Here is a 24,089-nt window from a genome sequence, read left to right on the forward strand (position 1 = left end):
AGCTCAGAAAATCATGGTAGCTGTTGGGAAGTTCCAAGAGGAGAGAATGGAGTGTCGGTGTCCAATAGACAGCACTTGCCCTCAGCAGCCCATTCCCTCCCCAACCAAGTTTGCAAAAACTCAGCAGAAAGCACAAGTGCAGGCCCAGGCACAGCCTGTCCCAGGGTATCCTTTCAACTACAAGGTTCCTGCTGGTAAGGAGACAAATATCAGGTCTTGCCAGCAAGAAGCTGTCTTTGCTGGCCAAGGCCTTACTGGAAGTAAGAGACAGCTCAGAAACAAGGACAGACAGCCCCAGAAAGTTGCGGCACTTAAGGACCAGCTACCATATCAGAAGTATCCCCTTTCCATGCCCCTCAAGGAGCCTGTGCCCCACCCAAAGGCCATCTATCGGCATAAGGCCTCCGGCCACTCTCACAACTCCTGAAGGCACTGTGTGCAGAGACGTGTGTCTACTGTTTAGATAGAAAACCCTTCTCCAGAATTTCCAGTGAGAGGGTTTTGGGGGGCATTTCCTACCCCAAAATAATCCCTTGTGAGGAATAAATGTTTCTCTAATAAAGTCAGGTCTGTTCTGTGTACTGTCTTGGGAGCATGGGTTTTGGGGAACTCAGTTCAGCTATTACTGATTGCTTCCTTCAGCTTCTAAAAGGTGACCAGTCTCCTGGACCTCTTGGGAAATATGTATCATGTGCCCCCAAATGCCCATTCCCTCTCTGATGAAGTTTGAGGAGATGGGCCCTCTCTCCTGTCCCATGGCTTAGACTTACTGAAAATGTATAATAGCTCACACCTCTCCCCTCATTGAATGTTTTACACCCTTTACAGAAAGTCTTCTATATCTGAGGAGGATCAAAGACAGGTATAGTTTTCAGAAAACAATGATTAAGCCACTTTATTTCTTCACCGTTCTTGTGTTACAGTAGCTTAATCATTACTTAGAAGTCAGTGATCAGAGGATCCCACAGGTGGATAAACTCTGAATGGGAGTGTTTTTTTGGGGGGAGGGGGCTCTTGTTCGGGTTGATCTTAGGCTTGTTGGGGTAGCATCAAAGAATACCCTAGATGATGCTGAAGAATCTGTCTTGTGAGTCACATTAAACCCTGACATTGAGGTTTCCCACTGAAAGTGCTTCCCTTCCCTGGGTGTATCTTCAGGCTGCTGGACTAAGGATGTTTTTTGCAGAACAAAAGCATCAGTTAGCTGTTAGTGGTAGAAATGTTGACGAAGGCAGCAACCACCTTCCAGGATAAGACACCCTTGAAGAAGTGAAAAGGTGAAAGAGGGACCTTGCTGGTAGAACAACAGTTTATGTCTAATCATCCCCTTCTCCGGACCCTGTCCCACTCCCCTCCTTCCTCAGTCTGATCCAGGCACCACCACTTTGAGGCAGACTGGAATCTGGCACAGCCTACCGATGCCTTATACCAAAAAGGCATGGTTCTGTTCCTTGAGTATGCAAGCAATACCTGCAGGCTGTCAGGCATGGCATCCCCTTTGGGGGAAGGTGATCTTGGTGTCTGCCTTCCATCCACACTCGATGACAATATATAAGATACAGCCTTTACTATGGCTAGGATGGCGGTATGCCACCTTCAATATTCACGGCCTTAGTGAAGCCATGGTAGCTCTTCCCCAGAAGACGTGCAACTTATGAACCAGAGTTAAGTTCTAGACTGTGTACCAGGACACAGATGTTTGGGGGCTTATCATGGAACTCAATGGAATGTTTTTTTTGGGGGGGTGGCCAAGACGGCACTTATTCCCACACTTACAATAGGGCTCTGGAGGGAAGGCAACTCCACCTCAGACTGGGACTCAAAATGGGGTGAGTGTGCTAGAGAACACCTGAGGTAGTCTTCTGGACAGACTCAGGACTGCTCAGGGTTAAAACAAAAAAACAGATGTCCATGACCTCTCTCACTACCACACTTGTAGCTTCTTGTTCAGGTTATCATTGACCCTACACTATTTGAATGTTGGGGTCACATAAAGAATGCAGGTTTGATGCTGGGGAGGCCCTGAGGGGGACAATAAAGTGGGAAGGGGCCCTGGGCAGGGAGCCTGAAGAGGTGAGGAAAGGGGTACAGGAGGCTCTAACATCTATGCTGACAGACCAGCCAGTAACCCCACCTGCCGATTCCTATATAATCTTATTTTAGAGTCCATTGTGGCCAATCCAGTGCACTTCGTGCCACCCTATAGAGCTTATTATCAGGAATACTACTGCCATCAGGAATACTATAGTCTGACATTCTGTCCTCCTGCCTCATGCCCCTGTCCTTCCAGCTTATGTGTCCCTGTTAATTTTTCTACTCCACATCATTCACTTTCCACTTCTTGCAAGTGGAGCAAGGCCTCCAGCAAGGCCTTGTTCTTCCTTTCCTCACTGATGGCTTGACAGGTAACCAACATTTAAAAAGCACCAGTCCAGCATAGGAAATAGAGTCCATGGTACTGGTACAGTGTTATCTGGTGACAGATGGTAGCTGCAGTTGTGGTGAGCACAGCACAGTGTATACCTGACACTAATGTGATATTGCATCAGCCATTCTTCAATTAAAAAAACAAAACAAAAAACAAAACAGGCTCTAGTACAAGTGGACGACCCCATCTAATCCCCTTCAGTCCTTCCTGTCTGGCAAAATCCTGTCTCTCTGCCTTTTTTAGAAATGCCTTTCTGTATGTAACTGATTATTGCTGGATTAAATCCATGTCAAAACTGAGTCTACTCACAGCTGAGTCTACTGATGGCACATGAAATTCAGCCCCAGCACTACCTGGAAATCATTCATTCATTCCATAAATACTTATCCGAGACCTACTAACTTGAACAAAATAAATGGAGTTAGGTCACTATTTCCTTAGTACATTCTCTCCTCAGTGTTCTCAGATCTAAGTTATTTTATTTTACTTTTAATTTCATTTGAGAGAGAGCAGGAGCACAATCAGGGGGACTGGCAGAGGTAGAAGGAGAAGCAGGCTTTCTGCCAAGCAAGGAGCAGGACTCAATCCCAGGACACAAGGGTCATCACATGAACTGAAGGCAGATTCCCAACTGAGAGACACCCAGGTGGCCCTCAGATCTATTTCAAATTTCCTTTACTTTCCTCAAACTTAGGCCATCTTCACTTGTTCAGCAGATGTGCTGGATCATAGCTCACAGAGGAGCAAGAAAGCAGTGATAGAGTTTCTCACAAAACAAAAAAAAAAAACAAAACAAAACAAACCCAAGTCTTTCCAAAAAATATCTCCCCATTCTTCATTTTCCTCTTTCTTCCTGTTATATGGAAAGAGGTTTCCTTCCCAATCTCAAAGGAAATACACTTTCTGAATGTCTTTATTGAGAGAGTGCTAACTTTTTGTCTTGATGGGCTGATCTACCCTTGCCAGGTCTCCTTCTGACCCCTCCTCCCTGTCCTTATGAGGCGCCCAACATCTTCTTTTTAATGGTTTTTACTACAGAAATGTTTAAGCTTGTCCAAGGGCACACAGAACAATATAACTTCCTACATATCTGCCACCAAACTTGCACTATTATCATTGGGCGGGTGTGATACACTGTGATTAAAGTGCAAAAGCCCAGTAAAACACCTTGCCATCCATCTCTGAGACATATGCTATGCGTCCACGTCAAAGCTCCCACATTTCTTTGATGTTTATCACCTGTGCTACACACTTATTCACAACAGGTGTACGCAGCATTGGTGACAAAAAGGCACTGGGCTTTAGAGGCTTTGGCAATCAGTTCTGCTCTGCCTTATAGTCAACCCTGAGAAGCCATTTGAGTGAATTTCTCAACCCCACAGAAGAAGTAATCTTACGGAGCAAATTCAGGGCAGAATTTCACTGTCCTTTAATCACTCAGTAACTGTAATATGCAAAAAATATAGAAGAACACCACACATGTTGTTAAAGACTTGACATTGTGTGTTTTCAAATATTTAGAAGAAAAATATGTCCTGTTACTTTTCAAATAAACTACTGTGTTTCACCTATAATGGAGTAGATCAAACACTCCCCTCTTTCCCAAAATGGCATTAAAAGTAAAAGATTAGATGAAAACTGCTCAATATCATTAACCATCAGAAAAATGCAAATCAAAATCAATATTTGCCAAAATTTCACACCCACAAGGATGACTAAAATCAAAAAGAATACAAATGTTGGTGGGAATGTGGAGAAATTAGAACCCCCACACAATGTTGGTGAGAATGAAAAATGGTACAGCAATTTTAGAAAACAGTATGGCAGTTGCTCAAAATGTTAGACATAGGGTTAACATAGGACCCAGCAGTTCCACTCCTTGGTATATACTCACGGGAAATGAAAACATAGGTCTACACAAAAACTTGTAAACAGGGGCGCCTGGGTGGCTCAGTGGGTTAAAGCCTCTGCCTTTGGCTCAGGTCATGATCCCAGGGTCCTGGGATCGAGCCCCGCATCAGGCTCTTTGGTCAGCGGGGAGCCTGCTTCCTCTCCTCTCTCTCTCTGCCTGCCTCTCTGCCTGCTTGTGATCTCTGTCTGTCAAATAAATAAATAAAAATCTTTAAAAAAAAATGTTCGTAGTTATGAAAAGGTCTAAAGATGGAAACAATTCAAACGTATGTCAACTGAGAAATGGGTAAATAAAATATAATATTTTTTGGAATAAAAAAGCCCAATCCATGCCACAAGAGGGATGAACCTTGAAAACATGTTAAATGAAAGAAGCCAGTCACTAATGACCACATAAGATTCTATTCACATGAAATATCCAGAATAGGGAAATCTAGAAGCAGAAGGTAGTTCATCTTAGAGCTGAAGGGAGGAGGAGAGAGGAGAATAATGGCAAAAGGTTGCAGATTTGTTTCTCTTAAGTCATGACAATATTTTAAAATTCACTGTGGTGAAGCATATACTGAAAATCAAGGAATTATACATGTCAATTGGGTGAGTTTTATGATATGTGAGCTGTATTTCAATAAAGGTTTTAAAACAAAGTATTTAAAAATAAATGCTTAAAGATGACAAGAAGGGAAGCATAAAGGCCAAAGGTTGTCAAAACATTTTTGGAAGATGGAAATCTGGTGGAGGACTGGTAACTGACTAGCAGAGCAAACAAAGAACTGACAAATCAATTCACACCACAAAACCCAGGAGAGGAGCAACCTGGTGGCACTAGAGAAAAAGGAAATTAGGTGTTCCATGTTAGTAAACAATGTTGATGTTGAATTTTTGTTGTTATTTGTTTTATATTGTATATAATTTCTAAAAACTTTTCTTTTGAGTGGGGGTGCTCTTTGCCAAATTTGTAAAACCTTGTTGAAATGTTAGCATGTTTCAATGTGCAGAGAAGATTCCACGTTTCTTGCATTGGACAAAACTTGAGACAACTGTTTTAAAGTTGGCATTGCACACATCTGGGGGTGGAGTATGGTGGAGGCAGTAGCTTCTGGAATCAAAGAAAGAAGTCTCGAAAGTTGGGTTAAATTTATTTTTTAAATTTTTTTTCAATTTATTTATTTTCAGAAAAACAGAAAAACATTATTCATTATTTTTTCACCACACCCAGTGCTCCATGCAAGCCGTGCCCTCTATAATACCCACCACCTGGTACCCCAACCTCCCACCCCACCCCCTGCCACTTCAAACTCCTCAGATTGTTTTTCAGAGTCCATAGTCTCTCGTGGTTCACCTCCCCTTCCAATTTACCCAAATTCCCTACTCCTCTCTAACACCCCTTGTCCTCCATGCTATTTGTTATGCTCCACAAATAAGTGAAGTCTAGAAGGGTTAAATTTATTTTTAAAATGTATTTGAAAATAAAGTTGAAAAGTCAATAGATGGAAAAGCCATAGATGGTAAAGCCATATACCCTTTATCCAGATTTACCTATTAAGATTTTGACCTGTTTATAATCTCTCTCTCCTTTTCTCCTTCCCCTTCTCTCTCTATAGGAAAACATATATATGCCTATGAAAACTGTGCATACATTCTTAAATATTTGAGAATACATTTCATGCATCATGCACCATCTCCCTGAATATTTCATAGTGTATTTCTTATTAAAAAGAATATTCTCTGACAGCACAGTTATCTCCTTTGGTAAATTTCACGTTGATGTAAAACTTTTAACTAACTATTTCCCCACTCAAATTCCATTTTTATCAATTCATCAAGTAATGTCCTCTGTGTGTGTGTGTGTGTGTGTGTGTGTGTAAACCTCCTTACAGGATTTAGTCTAGAATCACATACTACATCCAGTTGCTGAGAATCTTTAGTTACCTTTAATTGGGATCAGTTTCTCAGCCTCTTTTAGAACAAGGCCAGGTTTGAAAAATCAATTCCATGTGCCATATTTATAACCCCTTCACACCTGGAAATTTTTTTGTGTGGAACTTATCTTGCTCAGACTTTAAAGTATGTTTTTATAGTTGTGAGTCCTAAGGGCCTATTCAAAAACAATTCCAGAAATTCAGAGACATGTGGAGGGATTTTTTCTTAACAGACATACGTCCTGCAGTCAAGGGAGGGTATGTGAAGTGGGGTGGGCTAGAAGTGTACTTTCCTTTGGGAGAGACAATGGTGAAGCTGTGGACACAGGTTAAGAGGGAAAAGAAGGCTGTCATTACTGGCAAACCCTCCTCATATGGGAGGGAAAGGATTGGGTGTCTAGGGCCAAGACTGATTCATCAGGGAGGGAATGTAGGCAAGTCAAGTAAGGAAATGATACAGGGCTTAATTTCAACTGTTTATAATCTAAATAATGAAGCCATAATGGTTTCAACTATTAAATGACTAGGTACATGGGGAGAAGAAATAAATACATATAACCATCAACAATAATGACATTATCATTTAAAATTGGTAGAGATGACAATAAGGTATTTTGGTGAAAAGGTAAGGTAGAAGGTATATGGGAAAAACACTTTTCATGGAAGAAATAAACATAGGTGTCATTCAAAAAACCAAAAGGTATTTCTAGGTATAGTTACAGTTGTGCTCATTAGACATTATGATAGAGGAGCCCACCTCCTAAATCAAGGTGAGTTTGGTCTGCTGTGATGCAGCACACTTGCTCTGTAAAATAAAGGAACCTTTAAAAATGTTGGGAGGAAAAGGGGGACTTGACAGAGAGGAAAGAGGGAGCATCAGGGCGAGACACTATACGTGTGGTAGAGAACCTATAAGGCATGAGTAGCCTAAGATGGATTTGGGGAAATGAAAGAATTACTAAAAGTTTTTAAATTGTTTTCCTCAGTTCCATGGATATGTTGTGCCCTTGTCTCCCTGTTGGTCATGCTTTCTGTTCCTTGGTACAGGCTATTCTGCTTTCTCATGCCTTTCAGTGAACCTTTTGAATACTTTTGAGGAGCTATGAGGGTGGGGCTGCTGTTGAGGCTATTTCTGACTTCATACAGGTTAAAATGCTTGAAGGAGAGCTGCAGCTGAAGGCAGAGTAGATCTTGAGAATGTAAATCCCGGGGTAGGGCAAACCTTTAGAGATGAATTGAGGTCCAAAGTAAGATCACCAAACAGTGAGAAGGGTCTCAGGTGATATCAGGGTAACAGGGGACTGAGAACATTTCACTTAGGTAAATATATGATATGTGACTAGGTGGAGAAGGAAGGTAGGCTGGAGGCATCTAATAGGCCAGGAAGGATGGACACATCTGCTGGGCTGGATAGTGGGGGAAGCGTTGCATGTGAGTTTCTCTCTCCTGTGCTGTCTCCTTCCCAACACTCAGTTATCTTTGGTGTCTGAACTAAAGCCCTGTGATATGGGCCTGGAACTCTAGTCTAGCACATGGATTCTCCATGCTCAGCTGCCTGAGGCAGGAGTGCATTTTCAAAGATGTGAATCATCTTTGTCTGAGAAGCCTTACTACACCATGGCTGAACTCCAGTTACACTTGCTCAGTCTTCCCATCATTGCCTTCCTGGGTTGGGTGGGGTTCCTCCTCCTGGTGCTGTGCTACTGAAAGAGGAAACTGTGTTTACCAGTATTTTGGAAATAGAAATTCAATCAGGTAAGTAAAGTCCCTCAGAGATACTAAATCTTTCTTTCCAAATAGATGAATTCAAAACAACTTCGAAATGATGTTTTTGCTGAATCTTACAAATACTAAGTAGTTTGTTTTTTTATTCTATTCTATTTTATTTTATGAGTCTTTTATGCTCAGTGTAAAGCCCAAGACAGGGCTTGAACTCATGACCCTCAGATTAAGACCTGAACTGAGATCAAGAGCCAGATGCTTAACCGATTGAGCCACCTAAGCACCCCTTCAGTTGTATTTTAATTTTCACTTGGTTTAAAATATTTCTTTTCTTTTGAGTCTTTCTTGGCCTGTGTATTAGTAGTGTTTCATTTAATCTAATCTAAACATGTTGGAATTTCCAGCTATCGTTCTGTAGTTGATTCCTAGTTTAGGTCTATTATGGTCTGAAAACATACTGTGTGTGATTTCTATTTTATGTTTGTTAAGGTGTGTTTTGTGGCCTTGATTATGGTCCATCTTAGTGCACATTCCATGTGAACTTGAAAAGTATGTGTATTCTGTGGTTGGATATTCTATAAATGTCAATTAGAGCAAGTTGATTGATGATGTTGTTTGGGGCAACTATATCTTTACTGGTTTTCAGCCTGCTGAATCTGCCAATTTCTGATAATGGCTGTTGAAATCTCCAACAATAACAGTGGATTCACCCATTTTTTCTTGCAGTTGTACCAGTTTTTGGCTCACATATTTTGACACTATGTTGCTACATGTGTACCTGTTAAAGAGTCTTCTGTCTTCTTGGAGAATTGACCTCTTTGTTGTTGTGTGATGCTCTTCTTTACCCCTGATAATTTTTCTTGTTGTGAAGTTTGCTTTGTCCAAAAGTAATAGAGTGACTCCTCTTTTCTTTTCATTAGTGTTAGCATGGCACATTTTTCTCTGTCCCTTTGCTTTTAATCTATCTGTATCTTTGTATTTAATGTGGGTATTTTATAGGCAACATATAATTGGGTCTTGTTTTTTGTTTTGTTTTGTTTTGTTTTTAATCTGCTCTGACAGTATCCTCTTTTAATTGGTGAATTTAGACCACTTCCATTGAGTGATTTTTAAATATAGTTGGATTAAAATCTCTCCCTTGTCCATACTATTTGCTATTCATTATACCTATCCTTTCCCTCTTTCTCTGTTTTTTTTTTTTCTGGTTTTAAACAAGCATTATATATAATTCTATTTTCTCACTTTTGTTAGTCTATCAATTATTATGTTTAAAAATATTTTAGTGGTTGTCCTAGAGTTTGTAATATACATTTACGACTACTCTAAGCCCACTTTCATATAATGTTATATCACTTCATAGATAGTACAGGAGTGTCCAATTCCTCCTGTGCCCTGTAACATTGATGCCATTCATTTCACTTATCTATATACTATAATCACCCAACACATTATCATTATTATTATTAGGTCAAATGAGAATAAGATGAATGAAAGTTTTATTTGACCCTCATTCATTCCTTCTCTTCCTTTCCTTTATGTAGGTCTGACTTATTTCCCTTCTTGCCAAAGAACTTCTTTTAACATTTATGCAGGGCAGGTCTGTTGGTGATGAATTCCCTGTTTTATTTGTCTAAGTTTTTATTTCTCTTTTATTTTTGCAGGATAATATCAATAGATATAAAATTTTGGATTGGTGGTTGTTTCTTTCAACACTAAACATTTCACTCCAATCTCCTACTTTCATGGTTTATGATAGTAGGTCATGATTCTTAAGTTTTTTTCCTCTAGAAGTAGTGTTTCTATTTCCCTCTGGATTCTTTCAAAGTTTATCTTTTGTTTTCCTATAGTTTGAATATGATATGTCCAGGTATAGATTTTTTTAGTATTTCCCTGCTTGGTGTATTTTGAACTTTCACAATGTATCATGAATCTGTTATTAATCTTGGAAATTATTTGGGCATTAATACCTCAAACATTTTTTCTGTTCTGTCTTCTTCTGGTATTCCAATTACATATATATTACACAGTTTGAAACTCAATTCTTGGATATTCTAGATTTTAGGATTAAGAAAATTCTTTTTCTCTTTGTATTTCAGTTTGGCAAGTTTTTACTGACATTTATGCAGACTCACATATCTTTCTTTGACTGTATGCAACCTACAGATAATTCAGTCAAAGGCATTGTTCATTTGTCATACTGCTTTTTTTTCCAATATTTCCTTTGATTCTTTTGTAGAATTTCCTTCTCTCAGCTTACATGCATCATCTGCTTTTGTATGCCATCTACCTTTTCCATTAGAGCCCTCATCATAATGATCGTGGTTACTTTAGCTTCCACATATAAGAATTCTGAAATGTGTCATTTATGAATCTGTACACCTGATGCTGGTTTGTCTTAATAGTTTGCTTTTTCCTGCCTTTTAGCATGTCTTGTAATTTTTCTTTGAAAGCCAAACATGCTGTATTGGGTAATCAGAACTGAAATAAAGAGACCATCAATGTGAAGTCTTATGTTAATCTGGGTAGGTGTTGGGGTGTGTTTAATATTTACTGTAGCTATATATATCAGAGGCTGCCGTTTCCTCTAGTGTCCTTGTTTTTGTCTCCCCTAGTGTCTTTAGGTTTCCTTAAATCCCCCTAAATAAAACCTATACCTTGCAGCTCTTTTTAGCTGTGATCCTGTACCTACACCAGAGCTGTCAATACTGTAGTAAGGTGTCAGGGGAAGGGATATGATTAATCATCGTCTTTTAATGATGGCTTTATGTTCCTGGATTGTGATGTTCACTAGTGTTTCAGAGATTTTTGTTTTGTTTTGTTCCACTCTTTGGATTAGAGAGGAAACCTAGAGGCGGCGGCTGTAGTTGGGTAATTGACCTTCTCCCATGGGGCATAATGCTGTGGTAGGCTTTTCCCCTCTGAGTAGGCTTCCTTTATGGAAAACACTCTGGGAATATTTCACAATGTTTTCAAAATGGTTACCTATCTCCCTAACCCTACTCTTACTGGCCAGAAAATGCCAGAAAGCATTTGGGGGGTCGGTAGCTCTTTATTATGAAAACAAGTTTGGGTTCCTGGTAATAAAACCCATATAAGTGGGGGGCTCCCATCAGATTGTGACTCCAGGAATTTCTCACTCTCATGCTAGGCCATATGCATCCTCCAGCAATTTGTCAAAGTTTCTAAGTGTTCCTATCAGGAGCGGAGTGTTGAGCCTCCAGTGCTTTCTATTTCAGGTAAGCTAATCTTGGGTATGATTTTCCGCATTGAAACTCTGTGGAGATTTGAGGTAGTGGTTTGTTACTATTGTTCCAAGAAAAGTCATTGATTATTAGTCTGTTCAGTTTTTCAGTCTGTTCAATCCAGAGGTTGTCCTTCAGAGAATGGATTCTTTGTTTTCCTGTTCCATTTCCCAGATTTCTAAATGCTTTTGATAGGGCTAGAGAAATACCTAAAATAGGAAGTCTTAAGAGAACAGACACTCGTTCTTCTAGGAAAAGAGGCCTGGCAGGGGTAAGGGTTAAGGAAGGACTAAGATTTCTCCCTGAAACTCACAGTCTATCTGGGTATGGTGGCGGCGGATCTTGGTTAAAATCCCAAATACAGGGATTCTGTAGTCCTGAATTGGGTTATTTTGAGAGTATGAGGTCTGTGTAAGAGAATAGTTTCCCAGAAGCTGATTGTGAGTCACATTCCCATCTCCAGCATCACTCGATCAAGCCTTCCTTCATGCTGGGCTGATCAGGAGAACACTGCTAAACCTCTAAGAAGACAGTGGGGTCTAAGCTATGACCTAGGATACAGGGTCCTACCTGAGGCTGCATAGATGTGAGTGTTGGGTTTCATTTTCTATGTCCTCATTGAACAAAGGACTTCTGACTGAGAATATCAAGTGTGGACCTCCCAGACAAAATCCTCCTCTGAGTTTTTCAAAGAAGTAAATATTGACAATACTTTATCACCTTAAAAACTGAAAAAAGCAAGGAACACAAAGTTCTATTAATTAAAGTCCTACTATTCTTGGATAAAGAATGTCTCCATTTCTGAGAGAAGTTTTAGACATGGGTCCCAACCCCCCACATTCTTTTTTATTTTTGTTCTAGCATCAGGGCAGAGCCAAGAGGAGGAGAAAAGGTGGGACTCTGAAAGGTAAGGTTCTGCCTATTCCACCTGAGCTCTCCAAGGGTGATCCTTGCTGTTCTCTCCATAAGGGCTCAGGTCCATGATCTCTGAGGATGCCAGCTGCTAGATACATTCCCTCTCAGAAAACAGAGGACCAAGAAGAGAAGCTCATGGAAGGGTAGTCATATCACAAAACCCTTCTCAGATTCCCTGCTCTGACCATTACTGAGCATGAAGAAGTGATGGATCTGGACAATGGGTGTTGCCCATTAGGTGGCCATGTGAGATGTCAAGAATCAGAATCTCTGTCTCCTGACTTTGTGAAAGACTTGTGACATCATGGATACTCAATTTCCTCTTAGAGATGACCATTGACCTATGATCCACATAGGATGGTTTTCAGTATTACATAGCACAGAAAAGCCCATTGTGAATGAGATAGAACAATATAAGTCTTATTATTATTAGCATTGATCACGTGACCTTATATCCTAATTCTTGGAGCTCTTCAAGTCCAATCTACCAAGAGTATCATGTAAAGGACACTCTACTTAGCTTCCTTTTCTCTACTCTTCTTTTGCTTCTATCTTCATCTATCTCCTGGTTTCCCAGGTTGGAGAACGTGTCAGAGTCAAGTAGAAGAGGCAAGAAATGTGCTTTCTCTTCTACAAAGGTAACTAAACATTACTTTTTTTTTCCCTGTACCTCCCTTTTAAGCAGAGTCTTTGAACCTCTAGAGCCTCAGGGAAGCCTGGAATTGACATAGAATGGAAACTCTTCGGAGTTAGAATTTGAAAGTCCTGGGGATGTGAATGCGGGGGACTACCTTTGCCAGGGTCACTCATATTTGTTCTGGTCCTGACTGCAGCTTTGTATCTCCTGTCTCCCACAGCCCCCTAGGTGGCATCATGATACCATCCACTTTTGTCAACTGTTATGTTGAGACCCCCTCTGTGATGTGTGTAATACCATAACTGCTGAGATGGATCAGCTGCTGTTCCCTGAGGCTCTGAAAGATGCTACTCCCTCTGTTATCCCCTTGGCTTCCACCCCTCCTGTGACTAACTCATCATAAACTTCATCCCCTGACTTCTCAGTAGTCTTTCCAGGAGACCTAATACCAGCCCCTTTGTCTGAGCCTTCTCTACCACTCCCCACCATCTTCTCACCTAGTCCAATGACCCTTTTAGCTGATGTTTTCTTACCCTCACACCCTGGTCACTCTCTGCTACTAGAGTCAAAAGCCTTGGATTCTCAGTTTCCAGTGAGCCATTCCATATCCCATCCCCTTGCCATTCCCCCTTCCAAACTACATGACATTCAGAAAGGAGATCCTATTGTCCAACCAGAAGCTACTTAACCTCTAAATACCATCTCTGCTCTTAACCCCACCATTTCACAGGATATCAACCTCTTACCAAATCTGTCTCAGACAAGGAATCCCACTGATTCATTTGCTTGTCATCATGCTCCACCAACTGTTTCGCCACTGCCAGACTGCCCTTTGTGACTCAATCCAAATCGACTTCCATCTCATTGAACCATGTTCCTGAGAAGTCATCTCTAGATAGCCCTGGTGGGTTGTCCACTAATGTCCCAATAATCAGACGTAGTGATTCTTCAAGCCTGTCAAGTTCAGATTTCTCCTCCTGGCAGGCTCATGCCAAGAACATGTTCCTCCCCACATTACCACAGTCCAATTCTCATCAAGAGCAAGTCTACCTCCATCAACCAGAAACCTATCTCTGGAGAAACTCTGCTACTAAGCACAAGGAGGCCAGTGGAATTTCTTTCCCTGGCTTTAACTCCCAGGCCCTCTTGGAGAGACAATGGCTTTCTGATTTTAGAGAAGAAAGCAGGAGGTGCCATTTTCCAAACAAATGTGATCAAAATACCAATGGACGTCTTTGGGGAATTTGTTGCAGCTATTTGATGTACAGTTCACTACAGCCCACAAAACTGGGTGGAACACTGAAGACAAACCAGATCAGCTCTCTATCAACAGTTCCTCTATATCAAGGCTTTGGCAGGGAACTTGCTTCAGAAATATACCCAGCACTTCCAAGGTCTTCTTTCTTTGCACAGTGAGTCCTTCATAGCCACTGTCCTATTTTCTAGTAGCACTTCCCCACTAGAGTCTCACACTGTCTTATTCAAGGAATTCATAATATCTCTGCTATCAAAATGCAAGCATCTCCACCATTTCCTTATTCCCAATCCCTTGCTCTCCCGGGTGTACATCCCCAGCCCTTGTCTCAAACCCTGCCCCAATCTTAGCCCCCATTTTTCACTCAGGTGAAAACTCAGGCCTATTTTCAGTCCTGCCTCCCATCTTCTTCTTCATCCCAGATTAGGACTATGCAGTGTCTTTCCATAGATCCACGAGTGAGTCAGACCCTCATATCTTGACGGAAAATCAACACCTGAAATGGCATGTATTGCAGAAGTAACAGAAAGTTTGTAGGGTTTAGTCCCTGTGTTCCAGAAATCTCAAGAAACCACTTGTCTGAGATGGGGGAGGAGTCAAGATGGCGGAGAATTAGCAGGCTGAGACTACTTCAGCTAGCAGGAGATCAGCTAGATAGCTTATCTAAAGATTGCAAACACCTACAAATCCATCAGCAGATCCAAGAGAAGAAGTACAGCAATTTTAAAACAGAAAAATAACCACTTTCTGAAAGTTTATCTAATATATATATATATATATATATTCTTTTTTATACTTTTCTTTATTCATTTTCTTTTCTTTTTTTTTTTTTAAAGATTTTATTTATTTATTTGACAGAGAGAGATCACAAGTAGGCAGAGAGGCAGGCAGAGAGACAGAGAGGAGGAAGCAGGCTCCCTGCTGAGCAGAGAGCCCGATGCGGGACTCGATCCCAGGACCCTGAGATCATGACCTGAGCCGAAGGCAGTGGCTTAACCCACTGAGCCACCTTCTTTTTAAAATTCTTTTCTTTCTTTTTTATTTTTTTTTCTCTTTCTTTCTTTCTGAACCTCTTTTTATCCACTTTCTCCCCCCTCACAATTTTGGATCTCTTCTGATTTAGTTAAAACATATTTTCCTGGGGTTGTTGCCACCCTTTTAGTATTTTACTTGCTCCTTCATATACTCTAATCTGGACAAAATGACAAGGCAGAAAAATTCACCACAGGCAGTACCGAAGGCTAAGGACCTAATCAATACAGACATTGGTAATATGTCAGATCTAGAGTTCAGAAGGACAATTCTCAAGGATCTAGCCGGGCTAGAAAAAGGCATGGAAGATATTAGAGGAACCCTCTTGGGAGATATAAAAGACCTTTCTGGAGAAATAAAAGAACTAAAATCTAACCAAGGTGAAATCAAAAAAGTTATTAATGAGGTGCAATCAAAAATGGAGGCTCTCACTGCTAGGATAAATGAGGCAGAAGAAAGAATTAGTGATATAGAAGACCAAATGACAGAGAATAATGAAGCTGAGCAAAAGAGGGACAAACAGATACTGGACCACGAGGGGAGAATCCGAGAGATAAGTGACACCATAAAACGAAACAACATTAGAATAATTGGGATTCCAGAAGAAGAAGAAAGAGAGAGGGGAGCAGAAGGTATTCTGGAGACAATTATTGGGGAGAATTTCCCCAATGTGGCAAAGGGAACAAGCATCAAAATTCAGGAGGTGCAGAGAACGCCCCTCAAAATCAGTAAGAATAGGCCTACACCCCGTCACTTAATAGTAAAATTTACAAGTCTTAGTGACAAAGAGAAAATCCTGAAAGCATCCTGGGAAAAGAAGTTTGTAACATACAATGGTAAAAATATTAGATTGGCAGCAGACTTATTCACAGAGACCTAGCAGGCCAGAAAGAGCTGGCATGATATATTCAGAGCACTAAACGAGAGAAACATGCAGCCAAGAATACTATATCCAGCTAGGCTATCATTGAAAATAGAAGGAGAGATTAAAAGCTTCCAGGACAAACAAAAACTGAAAGAATTTGCAAACACCAAACCAGCTCTACAGGAAATATTGAAAGGGGTCCTCTAAGCAAAGAGAGAGCCTAGAAGTGGTAGATCAGAAAGGAACAGAGACAATATACAGTAACAGTCACCTTACAGGCAATACAATGGCACTAAATTCATATCTCTCAATAGTTACCCTGAATGTTAGTGGGCTAAATGCCTCAATCAAAAGACACAGGATATCAGAATGGATAAAAAAAACAAAACCCATCTATATGTTGCCTACAAGAAACTCATTTTAAACCCGAAGACACCTACAGATTTAAAGTGAGGGGGTGGAAAAGAATTTACCATGCTAATGGACATCAGAAGAAAGCAGGAGTGGCAATCCTTATATCAGATCAATTAGATTTTAAGCCAAAGACTATAATAAGAGATGAGGAAAGACACTATATCATACTCAAAGGGTCTGACCAACAAGAAGATCTAACAATTTTAAATGTCTATGCCCCCAACATGGGAGCAGCCAACTATATACACCAATTAATAACAAAATCAAAGAAACACATCAACAATAATACAATAATAGTAGGGGACTTTAACACTCCCCTCACTGAAATGGACAGATCACCCAAGCAAAAGATAAGCAAGGAAAAAAGTCCATAAATGACACACTGGACCAAATGGACATCACAGATATACTCAGAACATTTCATCCCAAAACAACAGAATACACATTCTTCTCTAGTGCACACGGAACATTCTCCAGAATAGATCACATCCTCAGTCCTAAATCAGGACTCAACTGGTATCAAAAGATTGGGATCATTCCCTGCATATTTTCAGACCACAATGCTATGAAGCTAGAACTCAACCACAAGAGGAAGTTTGGAAAGAACCCAAATACATGGAGACTAAATAGCATCCTTCTAAAGAATGAATGGGTCAACCAGGAAATTAAAGAAGAATTGAAAAAAATAATGGAAACAAATGATAATGAAAGCACAACAGTTCAAAATCTGTGGGACACAACAAAGACAGTCCTGAGAGGAAAATATATAGCGGTACAAGCTTTTCTCAAGAAACAAGAAAGGTCTCAGGTACAGAACCTAACCCTACACCTAAAGGAGCTGGAGAAAGAACAAGAAAGAAACCCTAAACCCAGCAGGAGAAGAGAAATCATAAAGATCAAAGCAGAAATCAATGAAATAGAAACCAAAAAAACAATAGAACAAATCAATGAAACTAGGAGCTGGCTCTTTGAAAGAATTAATAAAATTGATAAACCCCTGGCCAGACTTATCAAAAAGAAAAGAGAAAGGACCCAAATAAAATCATGAATGAAAGAGGAGAGATCACAACTAACACCAAAGAAATACAATTATAAGAACATACTATGAGCAACTGTATGCCAACAAATTTGACAATCTGGAAGAAATGGATGCATTCCTAGAAATATATAAACTACCACAACTGAACCAGGAAGAAATAGAAAGCCTGAACAGACCCATAACCAGTAAGGATATTGAAACAGTCATTAAAAATCTCCAAACAACAAAAGCCCAGGGCCAGACGACTTCCCGGGGGAATTCTACCAAACATTTAAAGAACTAATTCCTATTCTCCTGAAACTGTTCCAAAAAATAGAAATGGAAGGAAAACTTCCAAACTCATTTTATGAGGCCAGCATCACCTTGATCCCCAAACCAGACAAGGATCCCATCAAAAAAGAGAGCTATAGACAAATATCCTTGATGAACACAGATGCTAAAATTCTCACCAAAGTACTAGCCAATAGGATTCAATGGTACATTAAAAGGATTATTCACCATGACCAAGTGGGATTTATTCCAGGGCTGCAAGGTGGGTTCAACATCCGCAAATCAATCAATGTGATACAAAACATCAATAAAGAATGAACAAGAACCATATGATACTCTCAATAGATGCTGAAAAAGTATTTGACAAAGTACAGCATCCCTTCCTGATCAAAACTCTTCAAAGTGTAGGGATAGAGGGCACATACCTCAATACTGTCACAGCCATTTATGAAAAACCCACTGCAAATATCATTCTCAATGGAGAAAAACTGAAATATTTTCCGCTAAGGTCAGGAACATGGCAGGGATGTCCATTATCACCACTGCTATTCAACATAGTACTAGAAGTCCTAGCCTCAGCAATCAGACAACAAAAGGAAATTAAGGGCATCCAAATTGGCAAAGAAGTCAAACTATCACTCTTCGCAGATGATATGATACTATACGTGGAAAACCCAAAAGACTCCACTCCAAAACTGCTAGAACTTGTACAGGAATTCAGTAAAGTGTCAGGATATAAAATCAATGCACAGAAATCAGTTGCAGTTCTCTACAGCAACAACAAGACAGAAGAAACAGAAATTAAGGAGTTAATCCCATTTACCATTGCACCCCAAACCATAAGATACCTAGGCATAAACCTAACCAAAGAGGCACAGAATCTATACTCAGAAAACTATAAAGTTCTCATGAAAGAAATTGAGGAAGACACAAAGAAATGGAAAAATGTTCCATGCTCCTGGATTGGAAGAATAAATATTGTGAAAATGTCTATGCTACCTAAAGCAATCTACACATTTAATGCAATTCTTATCAAAGTACCATCAATCTTTTTCAAAGAAATGGAACAAATAATCCTGAAATTTATATGGAACCAGAAAAGACCTCGAATAGCCAAAGGAACATTGAAAAAGAAAGCCAAAGTTGGTGGGGCACCTGGGTGGCTCAGTGGGTTAAAGCCTCTGCCTTTTTCGGCTCAGGTCATGATCCCAGGATCCTGGGATCGAGCCCCATGTCGGGCTCTCTGCTCCGCAGGGAGTCTGCTTCCTCTCCTCTCTCTCTCTGCCTGCCTCTCTGCCTACTTGTGATTTCTCTCTCTCTGTCAAATAAATAAAATCTTTAAAAAAAGAAAGAAAGAAAGAAAGAAAGCCAAAGTTGGTGGCATCACAATTCCGGACTTCAAGCTCTATTACAAAGCTGTCATCATCAAGACAGCATGGTACTGGCACAAAAACAGACACATAGATCAATGGAACAAAATAGAAAGCCCAAAAATAGACCCTCAACTCTATGGTCAACTAATCTTCGATGAAGCAGGAAAGAATGTCCAATGGAAAAAGGACAGCCTCTTCAATAAATGGTGTTGGGAAAATTGGACAGCCACATGCAGAAAAATGAAACTGGACCATTTCCTTACACCACACACGAAAATAGACTCAAAATGGATGAAGGACCTCAATGTGAGAAAGGAATCCATCAAAATCCTTGAGGAGAACACAGGCAGCAACCTCTTCGACCTCAACCACAGCAAAATCTTCCTCGGAACATCACCAAAGGCAAGGGAAGCAAGGGCAAAAATGAACTATTGGGATTTTATCAAGATCAAAAGCTTTTGCACAGCCAAGGAAACAGTTAACAAAACCAAAAGACAACTGACAGAATGGGAGAAGATATTTGCAAACGACATATCAGATAAAGGACTAGTGTCCAAAATCTATAAAGAACTTAACAAACTCAACACCCAAAGAACAAATAATTCAATCAAGAAATGGGCAGAGGACATGAACAGACGTTTCTGCAAAGAAGACATCCAGATGGCCAACAGACACATGAAAAAGTGCTCCATATCACTCGGCATCAGGGAAACACAAATCAAAACCACAATGAGATATCACCTCACACCAGTCAGAATGGCTAAAATCAACAAGTCAGGAAATGACAGATGCTGGCCAGGATGCGGAGAAAGGGGAACCCTCCTACACTGTTGGTGGGAATGCAAGCTGGTGCAACCACTCTGAAAAACAGCATGGAGGTTCCTCAAAATGTTGAAAATAGAACTGCCCTATGACCCAGCAATTGCACTACTGGGTATTTACCCTAAAGATACAAACGTAGTGATCTGAAGGGGCACGTGCACCAGAATGTTTATAGCAGCAATGTCCACAATAGCCAAACAGTGGAAAGAACCTAAATGTCCATCAACAGCTGAATGGATCAAGAAGAAGTGGTATATATACACAATGGAATACTATGCAGCCATCAAAAGAAATGAAATCTTGCCATTAGCAACAACGTGGATGGAACTAGAGCGTATCACGCTTAGTGAAATAAGTCAAGCGGAGAAAGACAACTATCCTATGATCTCCCTGATCTGAGGAAGTGGTGATGCAACATGGGGGCTTAAGGGGGTAGGAGAAGAGTAAATGAAACAAGATGGGATTGGGAGGGAGACAAACCATAAGTGACTCTTAATCTCAGAAAACAAACTGGGGGTTGCTGGGGGGAGGGGGGTTTGTAGAAGGGGGGTGGGGTTATGGACATTGGGGAGGGTATGTGCTTTGGTGAGTGCTGTGAAGTGTATAAACCTGGCGATTCACAGATCTGTACCCCTGGGGATAAAAATATATTATATGTTTATAAAAAATTAAAAATTAAAAAAAAAACAAAAGAAAGAAAGAAACCATTTGTCTTCAAGCGCCAACCTTCCATTTGTTAGCTGGTCATCCTATGCCTATGTACCAGTCTCCATCTTTCCTGGCAATTTTCATATCACTTGTGAACCCCAGGGGACACTATAGTTACATAGTCCAAGGAAGGTAATCCCACGCTGGTGCTTCTGTGACTGTAGAAATCTAGAGCCCCTAGAATTGATGGAGCCTCAGCATAAATTAACAGAAATCTCTCATCAAAAAGGCAGACATGTTAACTTATAATTCTCTGAGCTTCAGGGCCATAGTAGCAGGGATCTAGCAAAGACTGAGTTGCATCTCCCTGGAAGGTTCCATGAGAGGTTCCAAACAAAGTTCCAGCTAAGAAGGATATGAGGAGTAATCTGGATATATCCTGGAGAAAGACAGCCCACAAAGGGTCTCAGAAAGGTCTGAGGGCTGCGTTGGAGACAAATAACTGTGTGTCTTTCAAGGAATCACTCAAGAAATGAATTATTAAATGTCTCAAGGAAGGACACAGACCAGAATCAAATGAAGAGAATTCTTAGATTACTATGAGCAAGAAGTTTTGCAGATGACCGCGGTAGGATTCCTGTAGGTGTGTGTTATTCGTGGGTGGCTGATGACAATGCACTGCCTTTCTCTGGGAGTCCCTAGATTGCTACAGAAAACACAGATTCTAAAAAGAATGGCGGGTAGGGTTTACTGCCAGAGCACCACACTAGAGCATTCTTTTCTTGATCCCAGTACATGACAGGTGCTAGAGGCCCATATTATACAATTTTACATGAGGCAAATGTGGGGTCTACCCCTCAGGGTTCTTGAATCCATAAAATTCTGTATGTTGAGAGAAGCCAAAACATGGCCTCTTCCCCAATTTAACTTTCCCTCCTAGGCTATGCATATTTCTGAGGTGGATTCCAAAGCTGAGTTTTTTAAACCCCCTGAGGAAAGCTCTGAAACTTTTTTGGGGAAACAGGGTGAGAACAACAAAGTCAGTCCCCACTGTGGATCATCCTCTCCCCTCTATGTCATCTGTGGGTAATGAAGGATGGGGGGCCAGAAGCCATCACACTCTTACACTGACCATAAGACTGCAGAGTGCATCCAGATAGTTGAGTGGGGCAGCCAGACTTTTCATCCCCTTGCACACAGCATTGGAGCTCAAGTGCGACCCAGTGAGACTGTACGTGACAACACATGTGGCCCAGAGGTTCTCACAAGGAAAGCTGGGGCTGGACATGAATGCATGCATGAAATTGTGAGTTCCAGTAACAGAGTAGAAATGCAACAGGGCAAAGTGATGGTGAAGAAGAATTTAGAACATTTTGCCATGTCCAACTTGTCCAGGGATATATTCGACACCAAGGAGCTCTATACCCTTTAATCCCAATCTTGGGACATCTTGACAACCAATGAGCTGGGAAGCTCCAAAATGATAAATGTCAACATGAGTAAAGTAGATCCTGATCACAGAACACCCCTCACCAAAAATATTGGTTTCCCAAGATACTAAACTATCAGACCTGAAAGGACAGATCCTGAGTGAGTTAAAGTTTAAACTAGAGAGTGAGGAGCATAACCAGGCTCAAGGATGTCCCACTGACATGCCCCTTCCTTCAAATAGCTTGACTTCCAAGGTTTCACTGACTCAGTCCCAGAGTGTGTGCAGTGGGGACATGGAAGCATCCCAGGTGCTGCACACCCAACTGAAGGACAGCAGAATTAGCATGGAGCGGCAGCAGGAATCCTGGGACTCGAAGCTGGCCTTCTATAAGGTCCAGCCTATGAACTTCCCACAAAGAAGAAGTACAAAGAAAGTGAGACCTCAGGATCCCAAAGCAAGAAAATGCAGAAGTAAGGACTCAGGAGTAGGGACATCTGTAGGCAGAGAGAAGAGTCACTACATTGAGGACAGAAAATGAGAGAATGCTTCCCCAACTCTGTCATAGAATGAACAGTTTCCTCTTGAAGTTACTTCAGGAAAAAGATGAGGCCATTTTTTCAGTGGATCAATTCTAATAAAAAAATCACAGGGCATCAAGAAAGTCCCCAACAAAAAAGTCAAGTTCATGTCCACCTTAGATGTGGCTACTTCTGGGAGTGATCAGCTTCCTGAAACTCACAAGCTCACTTGGGAAGGTCCTAGAAGAGAAGCTGACACATATGTATGGATCTGAGGCCTCAGAGTTAAGCCAGTAGCAGGAGGATGTATAGGCCCAAATAGGGCCTGACAAGTGACATCCCTCCAACTATCAGACTCTCTCTGACCCACAGTAAGAGAAATGGGCAAGTATCAAGTCCTATAGCCAAGAAGCTGCCTGTGCTGACCAGAACCGTCTTACAAGTGTCAGACGGAACAGAGTCAGGGTCAGACATCCCCAGAAAGCTGAAGCCTTCAAGGATCAGCTGTTACGCCAGAGTCATCCCCCTTCTTCTCTGGCCTCTGGGGAGTCTGTGCCTCATCCAAGCCCCACTTGTGTGCATCAAGTATGACAGGTCCTTTGGGCCACCAGGGGTGACCCTGATGAAAGTACTGTGTTTAGAGATTTGACTCTTCTACTCAAGCAGAAAATGCTTCTCCAGCACTTCCAGGGAGAAAAACTTCCCTAAAGAAATCATTCAGTCCTTGTTGAGAAAGCCTCACAGTTTTGATGACAGTATATCCTCTGATAAGAACAACCTTCAGTACAACCAAGAATATTAATCCTCCTCAATAAACGTTTCTTCTAATAGAGAGTGGTGTTCTCTGTGTGCTGCACTGGGACTGGGGCTGGGGCTTGCACTCAGGGAAAGGAAGCAGCGCATTCAACTCCTAATGATTAACTCTTTTGGCTTCTACAAGTGCACCAGTCCCTTGTAAGAAGCCAGACAGTAGCCTTCTCAGTTTTATCCTGGGGTTGTTTATTTGATCCTGCTCTGAAAATCCTATATTTAAAACATTTACAGTTTTTTTTTCTTTTTTTTTTTTTTCATAAAAAGTACAAAGAGCTTACTCTGAAAACCTTCAGGACTTCACAAATTGTGAGAAAAACCTTCACAGTGTAGAACTTGACTCAAACTCTTTTCATCTGCTCCCAAATTATCTGTCGGGTGGGATGAGTTACTGTCATCTAAGCCTCACCTCCTGGAGGATACTCGGGCTTATTTCAGCCCAATGATACCATTTCAACATCATATGAGTATATGGTATAGTTTTTGAGCATGAAGAGAGTACTTCCAGGGTTGTTGCCAGGGACCCTGTCATCCTGTATGGTGCCTGCCTTCCCAGACATGCAACATTTTATACCAAGGTTACAGTAATTGAGGGGTGCATTAATTATCTATTGCTGTGTAATGGATATTCCAAAATTTAGTGGCTTAAAAAAATACATACTTATTATGTCATGGCTTTTGTGGGTCAGAATTTCGGGCAAGGCCTACCTGGATTCTCTGCTTCAAGGCTGCAATTAAGATGTCAGCTGAGGCTACATTCTCATCTGGAGACTTGAGTGGGGAAGGACCAAATCCTGTACTCATTCACACAGTTGCTGGCAGGATGCAGTTCCTCAA

The 24,089-nt window shown here is 40.9% G+C and overlaps 1 pseudogene; it reads left to right on the forward strand.

Annotated features, from left to right (window-relative positions):
* Window positions 1-1,579: 1,579 nt before the first annotated feature.
* LOC122916775 lies at window positions 1,580-23,033 on the forward strand (annotated as a pseudogene).
* Window positions 23,034-24,089: the final 1,056 nt, after the last annotated feature.

The sequence above is a fragment of the Neovison vison genome, chromosome 9 (assembly GCF_020171115.1).
Source record: "Neovison vison isolate M4711 chromosome 9, ASM_NN_V1, whole genome shotgun sequence".
Taxonomy (NCBI): Eukaryota; Metazoa; Chordata; class Mammalia; order Carnivora; family Mustelidae; genus Neogale; species Neogale vison.